The sequence below is a fragment of the Manduca sexta genome, chromosome 28 (assembly GCF_014839805.1).
Source record: "Manduca sexta isolate Smith_Timp_Sample1 chromosome 28, JHU_Msex_v1.0, whole genome shotgun sequence".
In the NCBI taxonomy this organism is placed as follows: Eukaryota; Metazoa; Arthropoda; class Insecta; order Lepidoptera; family Sphingidae; genus Manduca; species Manduca sexta.
Genome location: NC_051142.1, coordinates 14,453,916 through 14,475,225, shown reverse-complemented (window position 1 = coordinate 14,475,225; position 21,310 = coordinate 14,453,916).

Below are 21,310 nucleotides of genomic sequence, written 5' to 3'. Positions count from 1 at the left end.
AAGTTCTCATACGTAAACATTCAAGAAATCTAATCAATTCAAATTAATCACAGTTCTTACTCTCGTGGCCCTTATGTTTAATATCAACCCTGAATTATATACTGTCCCACTGCTGGGCACGGGTCTCCTCTACTGCTAAAAGGGAATAGGCCTTAGTCCATCACGTTGGCCTAGTGCGGATTGGTAGACTTCACACACCTTCGAAATTTTTATAGAGAACTCTCAGGTGTGTAGGTTGCCTCACGATGTTTTCCTTCGCCGTTTAAGCAAGCGATAATTCACAAAGAATACACACATAATTTTAGAAAAGTTAGAGGTGTGTGCCCTTGGGTTTTGAACCTGCGGACATTCTCTCGGCAGTCCGTTCCACAACCAACTAGGCTATCGCCACTTTTTTTGCCCTTATGTTTAGCTTCTCATAATTGACTATATCGTCCAACGTTACTCATACATTATTTATTAAAACAGAAACAACAAATAAACATCAAAGATGTATCAACAATTGGAGTGTAAACAGACAATGTTTTCGTAACGTCCCAACTTCCTTCATTCTTTGATTTTTATAAACAAGAGGAAACAAATCCCTAAACATATTTATTCATTGCCAATACAAAGAACTGAGCGTTTCAAATATGGTTGCACGAACAAATTATGTTCGACAATTAAGTTTTTGGCTTATTTATAGTATTTATTTTTTATTTCACCCAGAGTAATTAGTGCGAATTACGTAGCCAATAGCAAGCCAATAGCCTAGTTGGAATAGGATGGATTGCTGAGATGAATATTCGGAGCTACAAAATCCAAGGGTACACACCTCTGACTTTTCTAAACTTATATTCCAGTAGCAAGCGTCCATACAACTAGATTCCTACAGGCTTCCCTTTTAGGTTAATTTATGTTTGTCTTAGTTTTCTGTTAAATTGGTCGCGATATGTTAACTAAACTTTTTTTTTGTATCGGGTTACCTTTTGAAAAGTTCTCCTTTCGCCACTGATGCTTTCTTTGTAAATTATCCCTTGCGTTAACAGTGAAGGAAAACATGATACCTGCATAACTAAGAAGTTCTTTATAAGAATTTCGAAGGTAAGTGAAGTCTGCCAAACCGCACTAGGCCAACGTTGGAGTAGGAACTACACCCTGTCAGTAGCAAAGGAGGCCCAACAGTGGGCAGTGTATAATACAAGGCTGGTATTATTTATATATTATTATTATTAAACTACTAAACATATTCAAACTTAACACCGCATGTCTTAGGATGGCGAGCGCAGTGGCATACTAAACAATACTTTGTAATTCAAGGTGTTGGGTGGTATTTTTACTGTTTATGGGCGGTCTTATCGCTTACCATCACGCAAACGGTAAGCTCGTCTCGTCATTCAAAGCAAATGAAATAAAAAAATGACCTCAAATTCAAAGAATATTTAAACACTTTCACTACTTATAGTGACGTTATTTGAGGGTAACTCATATTATTTACCATCTGATAATATGTGATACACACTTTACGTTGTTCAGTTTCCAAAAAAAATACTTTTCCGTTAAATATCTTAATCGCTCATCTCTTATAGTTTGTTGGCGACCGAATTAGGATTCCGTAAGAGGTGAATACTTTGCTCTTTACGATTTAGTAACGGTTTTATTTGTTTACACGAAATATACGAGTTCTTTTTCTATCGTATACGGCCGTTCCCTTTATATTTACTATTACTATTAGTCTAGGTCGCGCTGTGGTTGAATTTATACAGTATTTTTTGTTTTTAATTATCTTCAAACACCTATTGCTCTGTTTTCTATTACAAAGAATTATTGCCCTATGCGACCGATAATTACTAACATACACCACTTGAAATGATTCTACATCAATAAATAAGTTTATGAATTCTATGAAATATGCTTGCTTTCTGCGTTAGCAGTCCCGGATTTAGAGGTGGGCAAGCCGGGGCCCATGACCCGAGCGGCTAATTCAGAAGGCGACAAATTCTAACTTGGCAAACGAATATCCTACTCATCATTAACGCAAATTTGACTAGTGAGACGTCCAGTACATTAAACACATGATTTTCCGCGGGCCCCGAAATGATGATGACAAAGGTAAAAATATAGGTGGATGGGGGCAGCATTTTCCAGATTTTGCCCCACCTTGAAAAAATTTAAGATCCGGGGCTGTGCTTTAGAAGGTAGGGTTACTGGTAATAGTGAGTATTATGTTGACTGCGATGTTCATAAACTTTATAACGAAGAGCTTGGACACTTCTATTTGACATAAAATTTAAAATGAGATAATAATAATATTGTAATTATAGTTTATTAGATAATAATAATTTGTCTTGTTATGATATCTACTGGTGTATGATATTATATAGTCGACTAGATAGATACCAAATTATGTACATCGAGAACTAAAGCAGATTAGTATGCCAATTTTAAAAAACCTATCTGAATTGACTTTCGTATTGGAAAGACCGGAATAATCCAGATTTTATGATTTTATATTAAACACAGTGGAATTATTTTTTACAGAACGTAAGTGCAAGAATGGGGTATCCTATGGAGATTTCAGCAATCTAAGGTAGGAAAGAGCTCGGAATAACATTTTACAGAAACCGGATGTGCAAAAGAAGATCAATGTTGTTGTTTGGGCGGCCATTGATCATCTTTTGTTCATTTGCTGGCTCGAAACGCGCCACGGATTATAAAATATGACAATAAATTACAAAAAATATGCAAACCGAGAAACTCGAGTTTCATATTCAAACTGCGGATTACAACCTACATAAACTTTTAGAAGTTGCTACATTTTCCACACGCCAACTCTGATTCTCACACTGATATAGAATATGTGTATGTTTTTAAACGAGTACTTAATTTATTGTTTGAAAAATTATTTATGTACTTCCAACGTTTTAGAAAAAAATTGCAACACTAGAAAACACACATTAAAACGGGGTCATAGAATACCTTTTACAACACAATAAAAATTAATAAATCAACATTAGAGTAACATTATTTTCAAGTGCATTTCGCGCCATGCCGGGAGTTCCCATTGTGTAACCAATAATCCTGGAGCTTCTAGTTTTCAACGCAACCGTAAATCAAAGTTCAACAATAAGATAGAAAGTCTACCCTCGGGACAAAGCCTGGGGTAGCTGACGTGGATTCTGAACAAAACCTTCTGCCCGCCGTGAATAGAGAGTGTTGAGCGATTTAAAGTATATTTGAAAACTTTTTTAAAGTACCGAGCAAGTTGCTGTTCCTCGTCAATCATTTAAAGATTATTTTTTTTATGCTAATTAATAATATTTCTATAAAAAAACATTGAAACAAAACATTGATTAAACTTTAGCATAGTAAATAATAAATCTGCTATTATCTATATATATAAAAATGAATTGCTGTTCGTTAGTCTCGCTAAAACTCGAGAACGGCTGAACGGATTTATCTTATCTTGGTCTTGAATTATTCGTGGAGGTCTAGGGAAGGTTTAAAAGGTGAGAAAAATTCGAATAATTGCCGGGAAAATCCTCAAAACAGCATTTTTCTATTTCCCATACAAACGTTTTCTAACTAATACGTAGAGTCAATTTGAGCTTTATTGCTATTGTATAAAGTTCACTGTTGTCTAAGCAATGTAGGTGTGTTCCTAACATCAAAGCAGTGTGCGTTGGAGCACAGAATATAATAATGTAATGTCGCGTTCTGAAACTCAACAAAAGTGATATCGCGGACCCGACTAAATTGAACAGTCACAAAATTTAATATATCATTAGTTATTTGGTTGGCTTCACGATATTATTTCTTTTGTTTTACTTTAAAATGCATGTTTTCGTTATGGACAATTTTTGAGCTACTTTTGCATATCTATACTTATAATAAATCTGTAAAGAGGTCAATTCTGTACGTGAAATATATTTCCAAAATAACTATCAGGGGGTGATTAGGGATCGATACTGATGCCAAAAATGCAATTAGTAAAATTTTTGTCTGTCTGTCTGTATAACCGTTATAGAAACAAAAACTACTCGACGGATTTTAACTTAACTTGGTACAATTATTTTTCATACTCCTGAGCTGGTTATAGTATACTTTTCATTACGCTACAATTAATAGGAGCATAGCAGTGATGGAAAATGTTGGGAAAACGGGAGAAGTTACTCCATTTTTAAGCTTCCGTCATTTCGTGTGCAACCTTAATGGTTAAAAGTTCCTTCGATTTCACCAGGATCCCATCATCAGACCCTGACCGGACAATCGGACCACCTGCATACCACCATAAATTAAAAAAACATCCCGACAAATTGAGCACCTTCTCCATTTTTGAAACCCGAAATCCACGCGGGCGAAGCTGCGGGCGGAAGCTAGTTACTTATAAATATATCTCATGAATACTGCAAAGTGATTTTTTGCCGTTTTTAACCGATTTTCAAAAAGGGGGAGGTACTCAGTTCAATTTTTTTTTGTGTATTTGTGTTATCCGTCGCGATATCTTCGTCATTTAAAAACGATTATGAATGTATTGCATACAGTAAACTTAATTTTATAGTGGTAACTTATGAATATAATCGCCATCTGACCTTGAACTTCGAAGATACAGCAGAAAACTTCATAAAATAAGTAGGCTGAGAATTATTATTTTTGTATTGGATTCAATTAGATCTGTTTTTAACTGACATAAAAGCAAAAAATAAACAAACAGCAAAAATATTACGTTTTTTTTTGCTTTTTAGTGTTTTTAAAGGCGCTTTAATTTGTTGTTAAATAGTTTTTTAACATAAAATTTTGGTACGCTTTAAAATATCACGATATTTTCTGTCACGTATAAATAATGTAAATACAAAATTAACTAGAAAAATATTATCACGGTAATCCAACTTATCCATTCTCTACGTAATTCACTCTGTTGATTACCAGACGAAGCTCATGGCAAGGTTGATGAAGAAAAAACAAAAAAGTATCTCGCTCGCTATGCGCTTATGACTTATACCGTTCTGGTAATATTCACGCGCGCACCTCGTGGCAAAACGAAACCACCCTTATTACCATAACAATAAAGCTCAAGCGAAATTATTTAACAAATGTTTATATTCGATTATTCTTGACACGCTGACAGCGGGTTTAGAAGTAATGGCCAAGCAAGCCACGATTTCGCCTTCACTTCAATATAGAGGTTTTGAGATATCAAAACTGTTAATAGTATGTAAATTTTGTAGGAGCTATATAATTTTCTTTGAATGTACCTATATAATATTACGGATAATTTTTTATCAAAGAATAAGGTGCAGATGAGCCCTTTAAATACATCTCATTTGTGCTCTTAAACCTTATACTAGCAGAAGAATTGCAACTTGCAAAGCTTTTTCAAATAAAATAATTCAGAAATCAGATATTACAATTTTGATGGCCGACTTGATAATCGAAATTCTCAGAACAACACCGACGCTAAGACATAAAATAAATTACGTATAATCTAATAATACTCACTATAATCCCTTCAAAGCAGAATACTACAATACTCAGTAATAACGTACCAGACTTGCTCATCTACTAGTTTATAATCGCTATGACTAAGAACATAAGACCCAAACTCAATAGTATTTAACTAAACCATCTTTCATCTAATTACACATGTCGCGAATAGATGCAAATTTCGCAGAATCACAAGCGCATGCAGACGTTAACCCTAATTGCGAACGGCGCCGGAAGCGCGACTTAGCTTCATAATTGAATGTAAACGTGGCACTTAGAAAAACAAATAGTCGAACGCGAACAAACAACGCTCAGTTGGAATAAGTGGCTGTGAATTCTTGGCACATGCTATCATTTTTGAAAAGGGGTTAAAAGAAATAATACTAAGATTATTTTAGACTAACCGTCAGTTTCTGAATTGGTAATAACTTGTGGTGATAAAAACCCAAAAAAATTGTTAGAAGGTCACGGGCCCTATTAAGTCTTTTTCAAATTACAGGCGCTCTAATCGAAGGACAGCTTTGATAGCCGTATAGGTAAATAGGGAATTTTTGACTCTCTTACCTATACGACTATCGAAGCTGTCCTTCGAATAGAACGCCTTACGCAAAAAGACGGATTCGCCCCTATGGAAGGAGTAGGGCCCCCTGACGTTATAGTGGAGTTAAAAATAATTAGCAGATTTCTACACTTGAGTTTGTGAAGACAAAAATCCTAGGGACAAGATAAATTAAAGAACTTACTGCGGCTTGGCGATCTGCCTTTCTCGAAGTTTCTCCGGGCTCTTTGCTCTTGCTCTCTGCAGCTGTGATGATGATACGGAGGTGGGAGGAAGGCGAGTGTGGTTTAAATAACAGATTAAAATCAAAAGAAAATGAATATAGTTTATGCCTTGGAAATTATTAAAATTTGGTGCAAGGTTTCAGACCCACTAACTTTAGTTCCAGCTTAATCGGACGGGGGTTGGGTAACAGAGTTGTATTATTGCGAATAATATAGACAATCACAGTGCATAAAGGGAATATGATATATTAAAAGTAATAAAATAAAATCTTACACTATAACTATTACAAATGAGTGGTATAAAAACAAAGACTCTAATTTGGACGGTTTTTTAGGATGTATTTTTTTTGGTTATAAATTTCATACGTTGTTTATTTTTTTTATATAATATTCCATAGGCTCTGGCCAGAATAGAAAAACACCCTAGATTTATGTGGGAATTAACTTCGTCGAAATATTTGTTTATATGCAGATTGCTGCCTTTGATTTCACGACGCACTAATAGTAATTAGTAACACCATTCCGAACTTGGAATTTCAAAGCAAATTCGTTAGTCACTCTTATTCATATGGCATTAAGTCCCATTATTATCCTCTGACATTTTACAGGATTCGGTTGTTCGGAATACAACAGTGGGAGTGAAAGTTGGCTCTTTTTTAGATAAAATTGTTTATAAAATAGTTCCATTACTTATTACTGACATAAAAAAATATAGCTTGTTGATGTATGAAGATGGTATAATATAAAATTTAAATATTTTTTATTATTACAGCATATTTTTACAAAAAATCTGAATGTGACTGACTCAATATGAAATATATAAAAAATATGTCTTGTTAAAAACAAGATCTAAACAATAGTAATAACAAATTTTGTAGTTCTTATAATACTTTGTTTTCATACAAAATGTACACAAGAACAGCTGCAAAAACTATGCTTTAAAAATATCACTCATGCTTTCGAAACCACCGCTAAATAAACTTAAATTGCATTTAGCTAAAATCGAATTTCCATACAGGAACGCACTAGATTTTCCTCGAATTAATGTTTTTCAAAATAACATTTTAATGTTGTAAAAATACGGTTCATTTTAGATATTTTTTTAGCGAACTGCAGTAATTGTTGTTCTCGTATTAGCACGAGGTCCGCAGGTCACTCACCCCCATTTAGTATTTATGCCCTTACAAGCTCATTTCACACTCCAGTTGTTATTGTGGTCTGCATATTGGGGCCCAAACATGACGGCTTTATGACGTGAATGAGGTCCATTTGTTTACCGTATAATATGGGATAAAGCTTCATATTAAACATGATTTGTTAAATTTATAAGTATTTTTTGTGTTGTTTTACTATTTTTTTTATTGCGTTGATTGATGAGACGAGCTTGCCGATCTCCTAATGGTAAGCCATAGGACCGCCGATAAACAGTAGAAGCACTACCCAACACCTTGAATTACAAAGCATTGTTTGGTGTTCCTCTGCCCTCGCCATCCTGAGACATGAGATGTTAAGTCTTACTATGTCCAGTAGTTACACTAACTACAATTTCGTTTAAACCGGAACACGCAAAAATAGTACATTGCGTTGTTACCTACCCAGGTGAACTCTCACATATGGACTTACCACCAGTAAACTGGCTTATAATTTAGATTTATATCGAAATAAAATTAGATTTCGGATTTTATCGCGGTTTTATATAATAATAATAATAATATCAGCCCTGTATTATATACTTGCCCACTGCTGAGCACGGGCCTCCTCTACTACTGAGAGCGATTAGGCCTTAGTCCACCACGCAGGCCTAGTGCGGATTGGTAGACTTCACACACCTTCGAAATTCCTATAGAGAACTTCTCAGATGTGCAGGTTTCCTCACGATGTTTTCCTTCACCGTTAAAGCGAACGATAAATTCACAAAGAATACACACATGATTTTTTAGAAAAGTTAGAGCTGTGTGCCCTTGGGATTTGAACCTGCGGACATTCGTCTCGGCAGTGCGTTCCACACCCAACTAGGCTATCGCCGCTTGGTTTTATATATTTTATGTTTTTATTTTTTGTACAATATTTTGCATAAAATTGAATAAATGTAAAATATAGTTAGATATTACTTTAATTTTTCAGATGACCAACACATCCATCCACCTCGTGATCATGAAGGCTGCAAAGTCATCGAAACGTTAGGAGTAAATTAAAATGTAAATACCGCGATAATATACGAAAGGTAATTTTATTTAGATGTTTAACATTCGCATAAACATAAGAAATCATTTAATTTATGCGTTTATTAAGCGAAAAATTCAACTGTAAATATTGTTTCTTTTACTTAAATATTTTCACCTTTATCGCACCACCTTGCTTTACAAGAATGTGAACTTAAAATGCAACAGCACAGATACTACTTAAAATAAATATTCTTTGCAACCATGGTAGTGATTTAATTGAGCCAGCTGATTCAACCTATAGACAACATCTTCATTCAATCACACACCAACACGTCAGACGAAGTATCTAGTCAAACTTCACACCCAAGCTTACTCATACAAAACCCACCAACTAAACAATAAGGCATAAACTAATTTCACCAACTATTTAACTTCAATGATTTAGGTCAAATCAGATAAATAAAGTTAAACATCTTTTGTCTTTATTACAAAAGTTTCCATCGTAAAGCGTGTGAGGGAGATTGGGGTCAGTCGCCTTCGAGGCCCGGTGTAGAATTAAACACGTAATTACTGTGATTGCACTGCGCTACATTCGATACTTCCACTCTGTAAAAAAATAAATGGAGAAGGTATTTTTTACATATAAAATGATTTATTTATTTAATTATTTATTATAATAGGAACATCAACAGTAGGTACATATATTCAACAGTCTATTACACTTTACACAGGCTTAATAACTAATTCATGCACGAATTAAAGATGTACACACATTGATGATTTCTTATGTTTACGCGAATGTTGGACCTCAGTGCCCCCCGTGATCACGAAGTTTGCAAAGTCTTAAAAACGTCGGGAAAAATTTAAAATATATAAACCGCGATAAAAGCCGAAAAATAGTTTAGTTTTAATGTTTTATCTATATAGTTTTAGTTCAATTAGAGAAATAAACATAAGATAATATTATGAAACCTATATTCAATTTCTCATTCCTGGACACAAATGTTCCAATTATTAATCCTTTAGTAGACTTACTCCTTATATGGCTCTTTGACATGGATATTTAATATGCTTGCTAGGAGAGAGGAAAGTGAAAAAAGGGCACAGGATGAAGATACTTGCTAGTATTATCATATTAATAAACCATCCAATCATTTTCTATCATCGGCAATAAGACCAAAGGCTTTTATATTCTAACATTTTTAGTACTCAACTGTGCACGTCATTATTTACCTTCTCCGTTCTTCTAAATCCACGACACCGTCAGCCTGAGGCGACGTTCTCCGAAGAAGTATAAAGCGGCTTGTCAAAGATAAATTGGGTTGGGGCTTTACAGTGCTTGACCGTGGCGCAATTTAGATTAGCTCGCTGAATTAGACCACGTTCATACTTGAGTGTTTTTGGAAGATACGAATTAATTAATAAAATTTAAGGGAAATATTGATAAGGTTTTTTTTTAATTCTGTTGAAACGCTACGACTTTTGGACCATTTATTATGTAATAAAACCTGTATCTTTTATCTTGATAAATACGTTTTCTAAAACATGAATTTATCGTCGATTTACTGCAAGAACTCACAAAAAACATCAAGTAAAGTTTATAACGCCTTGAACAATATAATACTTTGAGAATAAAAATATCCAAGAATAGAATAGTGTTTTACTTTTTTTTAACATAATTATATAAGATAATATAGGGAAAAACAATACAACTAAAAGTAAAAGTGGCTTAATTCATACTTTTGTATTTTTCAGTTAATTTCTTGCAGTAAACTGACGTTATATAAATGAACAGCATTAATTGATGTGTAATATTCATTATTTAACAATCTTCCAAAATGTACACCTCGTTAGTACTGATAATACGACTTACACAATCCAGAATTAGACCATTCAGACGAGCGTCAGGTACACTAATTTGAACATAACCCGAGTGGCTGGACAAACAACTTCTAGTTAAGATGCCCGGAGACAGCGGGACGGGATAATCTTACCGTTTGAGCGGACGCCACGTCTTTGAAACTGTTGCGTCGGGTTTTGGATTTTAGTGGGATTTTTAGTGGAAAATAGATAGATGATATTTAGATTAGTATCGCCAAGCAAATTAGATGTACATTACTTTCTATATATGCATGATAAAGTGACACCACTGCATGATGGTAAGTGAAGGGGGGTCCAATAGAATGTCGACTGACGAGAGATGATTACCATTCAGCAGTCGTCACTATTATGCCGGCCTGTTGGAACTAGATACACACAGGCTGATCCTAGAACGCGACACACTTACGTGGTACGCTATGGCGGGTTTTAACACCTTGTGTATGGTGGTACCGCTAGCATACTTACTACTACTTACTCTGTCTACCTTCTCGATTGAAACAAACACGATAACATGCAATAATATAACACATAATAGATTTCTAAAAGCTACATTATATTAATATCTATTCAACTCCGTCGACTAACCAAGAACGAACACAAACAACCAACCATTAAAATAAATAGTATATTCAAAAAACACGACGATTTCAATCAACATCCACTCATGTCAACCCTCATTGAGACCACCTGAGAGGCCCTTAAAAGCACATCATTTAACGGTACCTCCGAACGGGATAGCCGAACGTTCAATAGAAAAATTTCAACCGTCGTATCTTTTTCCGATACTTGATTCGAGTGTTTTGCCCTAATGAGGTCGCCGAGGGCCGTTATGTTAAGGTATGATGGATTTTAAGATATGGGGACGTGTTTTGAGAGTTCTATATATTTGTTGAACCGAGAACGGATAGCTATATTTTTCTATTTATTATGGAATCAACGTGACTTGTATCTGCAAGGTACTTTGGAAAACAATATTTATTACTATTATATAAAGCTGAATAGTTTGAACGTGCTAATCTCAGGAACTACAAGTTCGAATTGAAAAAGGATTTTAGTGTTAGATAGCCCATTTCTCGAACAGGGCTATATAACATTCCATTATGATCAATAGGATCAAAAAACCCTGGGAAGGATAATACGGGAAAATATGCAGGCCTTATGCAAGAAATCGCTGCCCGCGAGCAAAGCCGTGAGCAAAACCTGGTGATAATAAAAATGTCCAGTTTAGTACAAAATATACCTTCTCTAATAGCAATTGAATAACAATGCATTGCGCCTACTAACATATTACACGTTTAGGTTTGTGAGGTTAAATTATGACATCTTCCATTTATTCTGCTATAATGTTTTATCCAGCATAATTTTATTTTGCAATTCACTTACATTTCTTGCAATTACACAACGTTATATTTACAAAGCTAAACGTCTCAAGTGTTGAAAGCTTCTTAATGCACGCTCAACAATTAGTACGTCTGCAATGGCCTACATCTTAGTTTAGATTTCCTTAGACTGCTCACGTACGAACGTAACTACACCTTCTGTCAAGTGGAATAAAGACTATAATCCTTTCAAGACTGCTCAATATACAACTTCTTTCGCATGTGAGATCAAAATTGACACTTATCAAGCAGCATTACAGTCCAAATTGCATCGACCATTGAATTCGATGTGACTTGTGTTTGTTACCATTTCTAAAGCACTGAAAATTGAAAGTTACGTTGGTGGACTTAAAGCGGGAATTCGAATGGGATGACGTTTATTTATGAAGGGAATATAACGTATGAGTGAGGAGTGTAGAGGTCAGGGAGCCGCTACGTGTGAGGTCAGGCCGTAACGTGTGGACGTTGTGCGGACACTTATATACCGGTATTAGTGTAAATTAGTGATACGTGTGACATTTAGTTCGCATTTGATAATATTATGTAATAACAATCGAGAATTTTATGCAGTCCCATTGAATATAAGCATTTCCTACTAAATACAGAATGGATTAGCATTTTCATTACAGGTGGTTATAGAATAGTTTTGCAATTTCATTCGTCAGGTCGCATTAGTCTATTGCGTTGGTGGACGACATATAGTTTCAAAATCAGAAAGAAAGGTCATCAGCATCTCGATATTTTCGTTTACTCTTAAAGTAACTATTATAATTATTAACAAGAAATAAAAATCAAATGCGTGTACTGGAATTGAGGATGAACTCGAAAACTCGTTTACCTTGGCAGTATATTTCATTCCACAGCCTATTAGCACTACATTAAACCCTCAAAATAAAAAAAAACACCTTCATAAAATCAGCCAATATCGACAAAAGTCACCTCGAATACTATCTTATAATGTACACTCGAAGTAAAAAAGACCTAACTTAATTATTGAAATAGCAGTGCACCCATAAACATACCAAAGTAACCCTCCCAATAACTCCTCAACTTTCTAACACAGAGTCATCCAAAATTCTTGCGTAAAAAGGGCCGTTTGAAAAGATGGTTGCCGGATAAAGAAGGGAACTGTTATAAATTCATTCGGGAACAAAAAGCCGGTGTCCGTACTGAGTTTTGTCATTGGATAAAAAAGTTTCAAATTGAATTAACTGAGGACAATCCGGAATGTCGCGAGTGCGAATTAAAACTTCTTTGTTAATCGTTTTATTCGGGGACGGTTTTGGGTTTACGCTGTGGGGGCCAAGGTTGAAGTAATATTTACATACATACGGTCTTACTTATAAAAACATCGCAAAGCTATGTTTAGTTAAAATACACATTTATTCGATCAGCTGTAAGTCAAAACCCGCCATCTTGGCTTTTAAAGGTTTAAACTAGGTTTAAACCTTTTAAAGGTTTAAACCGGTGATGTTTTGACAGCTATTTAAGTAATTCTTAACCACCTATTAACATTAAAACAAGTTTATAAGTAAGACTGTTTGTTTCACCCCTATTAATTGAGTCTAAAATAGCTGTTAAAATATCACTTCATACCCGCAAAAACAAAAAAAAAATTAATGTCTTTCATACAAAACAATGAAAATGTTCTACATTGTTCAGCCATTTACCATTACAGTTGCGTTGCAATATAAATGAAACTATAGTTAGCGTATATATTGAGCACTGTGAGATATCTGATGGTGACGAGGGTAGTTAAGTACCATGTAGAGCTGTTGTATGGATGTCGCATTCATCCATTAGTTGGTCAAATGAAATATTATTGTTGGTTATAAGAAAATGGCATGGTTATTTAAAGAGATATCCCTTCTAAGATATAAGTCCAAACCGGTGGTTTTTAAATGGAAATTTGCAAAACTTAACTAACTTGAATCGTGCAAAGTGGTAATCCATAGTCTCTGCCTTCCCCTATGAGATAGAGGCGTGATACTATTTATATATGTAACTAAAATGTTTTTTGCAAAATTAAAAACTATTTTTTTTTCTCAACCTAAGGATTCATTTTAGAACAACACCCTTCACGTGCCTAATGTGGCCAATATACTGTTTAAGGTATGTATATTCATTGATTGACAAAAGATGTTTTGTATTTTTCATGTACAGAACTATTGTTTTCAAACTAGACATACACGAATGCAATAGATTTGAAAAATAAAATAAAATTAGGATCTCCCCAAGAATGTGTCCAACCACGTCTAAAATAGAGTTCCGTAGTTGTTTATAATTCAAAGTTTAATTTTGTTATTAATGGTGAATTATTTAACATTAATAAATTAAATTGTATTTAATCTTTGACTCAACCTTTATGACTAATTCTTTACCTTTACATTATGAGGTAATGCGGACGAACTTAGTTCCATTAGTATTGGTTTCCAGTTAATCAGAGGATTTAGCATTTTAATAAGGACATAAATAAAAAATCATATTTAAACTGGCAATTACACATATAGAAACTATCAAATGTACAATAAGAATCAGAATTATTTATTTGTCAAACTTAGGTATACATTACAGAAACATTACATCGTAAATAAATAAAGTAAAACTCTATTATTTACTATTAAGGCGTACAAAGATTTGTTTGTTAAATGATATTTTTTAATATTTATTACATTTTAAGTGCAAATAGATTATCTAAAATTACATTATTAATAAGTAGTTATAATATTAACATTTTCAGTAATATTATAATAAAACTGTGTAAATGACGTCTTTCTACCATAACTCACAGTAAAAGATGTTAAAAAAGGGTTTCTTATTTTGCCACGGCACCTTAAAAACATGTCCAAGTCGCCGTTACTTCGCACGTGTCGTTGTCACTTCGCAGCAGCGAAGTGGGGAATTTTCAATTTTATTTCCAAACTCGAATGTCGAAGAGTGGCGAAAACAAACGTTGGTCTAGATCGTTTTACACGCTTTATAGCTCTGTGTCGACAGTTAGCCTAGTTTAATGGCACATGGGAATTATATGGTTCGAATTGAATTCTAAAAGCATACAACTAGCTAATACAGTTGTAATATTCCGAAATGTTTTTTAGAAAAAAAAATTAAGTTTTGTCGTCATGGCGGGTGAATATGACACGAAAGGTCACGGTTTCAATTCAAGCATTGAGATGCTAATACATAATATTAGCAGCAGTAAATAATATAAATAATAATATTAGCCCTGTATTATATACTTTGCCCACTGCTGAGCACGGGCCTCCTCTACTACTGAGAGGGATTAGGCCTTAGTCCATCACGCTGGCTTAGTGTGCATTGGTAGACTTCACACACCTTCGAAATTCCTATAGAGAACTTCTCAGATGTGCAGGTTTCCTCACGATGTTTTCCTTCACCGTTAAAGCGAACGATAAATTCACAAAGAATACACACATTTTTTTTTTTTTTTTTTTAGAGAATTCATAGTTATGTGCCCTTGGGATTTGAACCTGCGGACATTCGTCTCAGCAGTCTGTTCCACACCCAACTAGGCTATCGCTGCTTAGCAGCAGTATTGGTATGTGATTATTTTTAGTTCCCAGAATGAACTACATTAAGACATTGTAGCTATCACATGTAGAGCGTGACGCGAGAATCACAACCGTGCACTGGACTGCCACACAGGGCCCTGTAATTTCAAATTGTAAAGTGTAACAGTAGTTACTACATACAGAGTATAATGAGAGAATCGCAAGCGTGCAGTAAAATGACTTGCAGAGCCCTGTAACTTCAAGTAATAAGGTTCAATTTTATCGTCATTTCCCTTCAAGCAAGCAACTATCTCATACAAAAAGACACCCACAAAACATTGTGACCCATAAAACACTTCGTCCCATACAAAATATTTCCGGTCAAAATCGTCGGTCACGATTCACGACCCCTAACCTTGTAAACACCTAATCGGGAGACAAACAAACCAAGACCGCCGTTTACCACCGGCAAGCTTATTTACGCGGCAATATGTTTTTTTCGATGTTTCTCAAAGATATCGTGAATTCCCGGTTGGCGACGTGACATATATCCCGCACCTCCCCACACATCACCGCAGGGTCGCTCCTCTCGAGAAAAAGGGATATTTCGATATTGCCAACGAAAATTAAGTACAGCCATCCTTTTGATCGTTCAAATTTTTGTTGGTAATAACTAATGGAAGCTATGTGTTTTGTATTTGCTGTTTTAGATCAGATATTTCAGATGAGAGTTGACTGCCTCGGTGGCATAGTTGTAATTGTACACGATACGAGTACGACTTCTGCGTTGAGGTTCTGGGTTTGAATCCCGGGTCAGGCCAAAATAATTGACTGGTTTTTTCCATCTTAAAAACATTACTCATTCGCAGCTCGGAGTCAGGAAGTTGGTGGTGTTATACCCACGTGTCTCGAAAAGCACGTAAAGCCGTTGGTCCTGCGCCTGATCCCTCTACGGCCATGTAGGACTGCCGTCTCACCGAAATATGAGAATGAAGGAACAGAGAGTGTACCTGTGTATTACGCATACACTAAATGAGGGTCGCCATTGTTGTTATAATATAATATTATTTATATATTTTTTATTGCTTTGAATAACGTGACGAGCTTGCCGTTCGCCTGATGTTAAACGATACGACTGCCCATGAATAGTAGAAACCCCATCCAAAAATTTGAATTACAAAGTGTTGTTTGGTATTTCACTGCGCTCGCTATCCTGATACATGGAGATGTTAAGTCTTATGTCCAGTAGTTACACTGGCTACAATGTCCTTCAAACCGGAACACAACAGACTCTCACATATTATGACGGATCTACCACAGGTACAATAATAATATACTTTTGTAACATAAATATATAATCCTTGTTTGCTCTAACAATAAAAACCTTCTTTCTTATTTAAACATGGCGACAACCAACCCATACCAAGTTTTATATAAAATATTTACATTTTTAAAACGATAAGCCAAATTTATACCGTCAATATTGGAAACGTATGTTATTTTAGATGATCCACGGCTTCCACGAACCAAGATTTATCGTAGTCTGGTTATCTGAGAACTTCAGATGCAATTTGCAAAATTGATTGTGATTGAATGTATCGTGTATTTGTGCCAGAAACAATTTCGTTTTTGAAAGAGCTTTTCGAAATTATTATTTAAAGGAAATTATTATAGTGGCCTATTATTAAAGATTTTTATAGATATTGTTTTAATTGAATAGGTAAGGTATTTTATATTGTTTAAATTGTTTTTTTTTTTTTTTCAACTACGAGAATGAAGTCGGTAGACGTTGTATTCCTGAAATCAGTGTATTTTATACGAGGGATAATATACGTTAATCACAAATTATCTCAATACAAATAATTAAGTAAAGAAAGCCCTAGTTTTAATAGAAAGCGAGATTTTTCCAATTGTTCCAAGAGTGTTTACATTAGTTATTGAAATGAAATGAAATGATTTATTTGAATCTGTAAAATGTTATACATTATTTAGATTCCGTCAATATTAACTCTACCACCAGTTCGGAAAGCAGTTTTCACCAGAGAAGAACGGGCAAGAAACTCTGGTGTTGCTCTTTTCAATCAGTTTAGCGTAAAGACTACAGTACATGATAAAGTAAGAAGAAAAAAAACAAAAAAGTTTAGAGCAGTTCATTTATAGGCTCGTGAAATAAGGAATAAATAAATTTAAATTTTTATCTGACTGCATTTTATTGGGATGTGTGATTCCGCTTCAATATCTTATCTTTTATAATATAATGTTATTGGTTGCGGACAGTAAAGTATATTATCTGTTCATGCCATCAACTACCTACAATCTATGGATAAACTGTTTTGTAGTTAGTGCCTTCATTCTTCACTTACTGGTTTTTACCTACTTGGTGGATATACTTTTAATGTTGTTATACGTTCCTGTTATGTTAGTTGTGATATCATATTTTTGGCTTAAGTATAACTTTAATTTTATTTCACTTTTGATTGTTAACAATATTGTCTTATGTTTAGATCTATTAGATTAGACTGGCTCCGTGGCGTAGTTGTATTGGTACGATTGCAGTGCTGAGGTCTAGGGTTCGATCTCCGGATCGGGTAAGGTGATATTGGGTTTTCTAATTAGTATCGATCCGGAGTCCTAAATTTATGCCCTATATGGCGATAGGCTCGCCCCCTATCACATAATTGGACTGAATGCAAACGACGGAAAGCGGGTGCCCCTCCGCCTACCTCTGCGGGATAAAAAGCCAAAATGTGTGTGTCTAGATTTATTCATGCTACTTTTTTTTACTAGATACGTACTTGGGTGGGCGATAGCCTAATTACGTGTGGAACGGACAGCTGAGACCAATGTCCGCAGCTACAAATCACAGGGGCACACTCCTCTGACTTTTCTAAAAAATATGTGTGTATTCTTTGTGAATTACCTCATGCTTTAACGGTGAAGGAGGTCATCGTGAGAAGACCTACATACCTGAGCAGTTCTCAATAGAAATTTTGAGGGTGTATGAAGCCAACCAATCCGCACTAGGCCAACGTGGTGGACTAAGGCGTAAGCCTTTTACGCCTATTGATGTTATTATTACTTTTTGTATGATAAACTAACCATTCATGAACAGTAGATCTCTGATGACATTCCGATCACACCTGTGCTAAATTATCGTCCACACGTAAGCAAACAACTAAATCAGATCAAAACAAATACCAGCTGTTTATTTAGTGCCAACAGAGATGTAAATCATGCGGAGATATACGGATTAACTCTTGCTTTGCGCTCGGCGACCTACACTGACGTGAGGGTTACTCGTGCATTCTAAATGGCCTGGATCTGCTAATTTGGGAAAATTATCATTTCTAATATGATTTTGAAAGATTTGGTTAGTTCTCTTATTTTTAATTGTGGCAGCTTTATGCTCTACTTATTTTATTATGTAATTATAACCAAGTATGTGTATGATGAATTAATATTAATATTTTTTTTCTTTTTTATTTTATGTCTACATGTAATATATTTATAGTTCTTTAATATTTGTATATATCGTGTTATTTGTATTTATTGTTGTATTTGGACCGCAATAGTTTTCTTTGTTGCCTAACTAACATACCTCGTTTAACTCCGCACCACATTAAGGTAGACTGGGAGACAATGCCTACAGCATTAAGTCCGCCTTTGTACAATGTGTAATTATACATGTAATGCAAATAAATATAATAAAATTTACGAGATGTTAAGTGACAACGAACGAAATTGTTTTTAATTTATTCTTCTTTTTCATAGACTAAATCATAGTGCATAAAATTATAAAACTATTGTCGATATCATTACAACAAAATAAATTAAGAAACATAAAATTTATTAGCGGGATTGGATATTCCTGGAATTCTGATTAATATAATTGCGAATTTATAAAGCAGCAATAAGTAAAGAAAACAACCTGATTAATTGTATATCGCACTCTTAATAAAATAATGACCCATTCTAAAATTGCCAATTTGTGGGAATCGTCAAACAACTAATTTCTGTTTGCGACCTTTTAGTTTTTTTCCCTTTTTTTTCCATACTATAGGTTTCATTTTTTACCTTTGTTTCATAAGCTCAATTTTATAGCAACTTCAAAAAAAAGGTAGCAAACAAAAAATATTTTTCCGACGACTGCCACAAATTAACAATTTTGAAATAGGTCATTATTTTGTTAAGAGTGCGAATTTATGGTAGTCACGTCTGTCAGGTTTTATTCATCAGCACGCATGAGTTAGTTCGGCTTAGTAGCGAAGGCTCCATATAACCCGATTCCTGCTAGCTTCTCTTTATTTAGAATCTAATTATCACTATAACGATTTACAGACCGCATTTATGTACATTTGTACCTATATGTTGTGTCGAGTTCCCTCTAGGAAATTTTGACCCTTTGCCATGGCTCGACTATTGTCTTATACAGAACTAATCTCAAAGTATGTATTATTTCGTGATCAGAAAGATTTTTGACAAAAACCCATGATTTTTTTAAGTTTCGAACAAACATTTGTGGTTAAGAAACTCAAGGTATGAATATTTCGTTCTTATACAATAAAAATATATTTCCAAACATATAATCCTTTGGGCCGTTAATGTAAAATATACGTGGCGCAAATGGCGCAGTTATGGCGGCTAAAAAAATATTATATTACGTTTCATTGTGCGGTGCAAGGGTCGCTGTCTGTTTGTGTATTGTTTCCGTTGCCTTTCCGAGGTTTTTTGGTAGAGTTGCGGGTTTAATCGGCTGGAAAATGTTTTTTGGGTGAGCGAGGACTCTTGGAATCGTTTATTTCGTTTTAAAATGTTACGAGCGCTTTTGGACCCAGAGTATTGTTCCCGATATAGCAATGATGGTAATATCATGGGGCTGATATAAACCTATAAATAAGGATTTACTAATTTGATTATTTCCTAACAAAACGTCGTTGAAAATTACTAATCATACATATTTTTATTATAATATATGGTTCTAGCGCATTGCGTTAATTCTTAATATTTTTAGAAATTCCGATATGCAACGCGACGAGCAAATGAATGGTAGCCAATGCCTACCAATAAACAATGGCAATGCTAAGAACTTTGAATTGCAAAGTGCTGCGCTGCATTGCGCCCATCACCCGAGGCTCCTGATTTCATAATTCTGAATAATTACACTGGTTAGAATTAATTTTAAACTAGAATGCAACAGCACAGTTTAAGTATTAGAGGTTCCATTTGCAACAAAATTGTATTTAGGACCTCGTATTTTTGTTTCTGGTTTTAAAAACGGCCTTCTGAAAATATTTGTATCTTTTGAATCCAAAATTTTGAAATCTGTTTCCGACGCCATCTTAATGTATTTCAGGAAAACATTTGTTGCAGTAGAAAGTCAAGGTTACGGTGAGAGCTTTGAAGCTTTAAAAAGTTCAGTGTTATTTCAATAGATGGCTCTATACCCAATAAATTGGTGGAAAAGCGTTAAAGAGTATTACTGCTGATATCACTATATGGTGCACTAATATCTCTGAGAACGAATTTATTTGGTAAAATATAAAATGTTGACTTTAGTCTAATAAAAACCCCACTGAACTGACTTGTTTTGACAAGTCGCGTTAAAGGACAGCTGGTGTAGATTCAGTAAACTAACCAAATATAAATTTTGTAGTCGTTGGCTGAAAATATTTCGCCAGTCGTTTGGAAGGCATAGCGATTACTGTAAGAGGCAATATACTACATTTTTTTAATACTAAAATAGGCAATTTTTTATTAAAGACACGGGAGTCGAACCCAGAATTCCACCAAACATACAGGCTAGTTATTTCAAAACTAATTTGATAATTTTTTATACAAAAAATAAAATAATTTAGACGGAATGAGTAAAACATAAAACCCTCTCATTAGTAAAGTCATGTCCAGCAGTGGGATAGTCGAGTCTAATTTTACTCCTTGCATTTTCGCTATCAGCAAAATAATACCTTACCGGTACCTGACTAGAATTTATATTCAGTTCCAGCTCGTCTGCAGAATTTCCTTATAAACGGAATTCAACTAATCTATGTCAATTTAACGGAGTCAATGAATATAAGATTAATTGGGAAGCCTATCTCGACGATCGAGCCTCCGCTGAATAATTAATTGG